The 1,066-nt window shown below is 40.9% G+C and overlaps 1 pseudogene; it reads left to right on the top strand.

The window, feature by feature from the left end:
* Positions 1-269: 269 nt before the first annotated feature.
* Positions 270-632, top strand: LOC145089574 (putative mitochondrial protein AtMg00820 pseudogene; annotated as a pseudogene).
* Positions 633-1,066: the final 434 nt, after the last annotated feature.

Below are 1,066 nucleotides of genomic sequence, written 5' to 3'. Positions count from 1 at the left end.
TAGCCTAACGGTATCCGGTGTTGCCCTCCCTCCTTGAGGTTGAGGATTCCAGTCTTGTGAGAGACATAGGTGGAAATTTAGGAGTAGTATAGAAGTAGATTAAATTTGCAGTTCAAAAAAAAAATTAATCTACAACTCCTGACTCGTCCTTACCGGTCGTTACTACTCAAGGACGTGCTGGTAAAACTTTTCCTAAGACTTTTACCAATGGCACCATTCGTTATGATCCTTAGAAACGTGCATTTTTTGCTGAACCAACCTCCTGTCGAATGGCTCTTTCTCAACCAGCTTTGCATACCGCTATGGAGGCTGAATTTGATGCTCTTCAGAAGAACAACACATCGACTCTAGTTCCTAGACCTGCTGGTATTAATGTGGTTGACTGCAAGTGGGTCTTTAAAGTTAAAAAAGACCCCGATGGGTCCATTGAAAAACACAAAGCACGTTTGGTTACACTTGGTTTTACACAACAATATTTTGTGGATTATCAAGATACTTCCAGCACTGTTGTGAAACCTGCAACAGTTAGGTTGATTGTCTCTATAGCAGTTTCTCATGGGATGCACCTTCGTCAGGTCGATGTCAGTAATGCTTTTCTTCATGGGTTTCTAAATGAGGAAGTATATATGTAGAAACCTCCTGGTTTTGAGGATTCTAAACGACCTTGACATGTGTGTAAACTAAATAACGCACTTTATGATCTTAAACAATCACCAAGAGCCTGGTTATCTCGGCTTAGTGACATATTGCACCAACTTGGTTTTTGCTCGTCCAAAGCCGATACTTCGCTCTTTCTGTTCCATCAAGGTGACACTACTATCTATGTTCTTGTTTATGTTGATGATATTGTCATTGCTGGTTCCTCTCAACAAGCAGTTGATCGCCTACTCAGTGCCTTATCTTCCTCCTTTCATCTCGAAGACCTTGGTCGACTTTGCTATTTCTTGGGAATTGTAGTCGCTCACAATTCAGGGAGAAGTACCTTGATGCAACACACATATGCATCTGATCTTTCAAAACGTGCCAACATGGTGAATTGTAAAAGCTTGAATTTGATAGAACATGA

This window comes from Lactuca serriola, chromosome 2 (assembly GCF_051521515.1).
Source record: "Lactuca serriola cultivar US96UC23 chromosome 2, Lser_US96UC23_V15, whole genome shotgun sequence".
Classification (NCBI taxonomy): domain Eukaryota; kingdom Viridiplantae; phylum Streptophyta; class Magnoliopsida; order Asterales; family Asteraceae; genus Lactuca; species Lactuca serriola.
The sequence above is the reverse complement of the archived record's forward strand: the minus strand, read 5'-3'. Positions and strand labels throughout refer to the sequence as shown.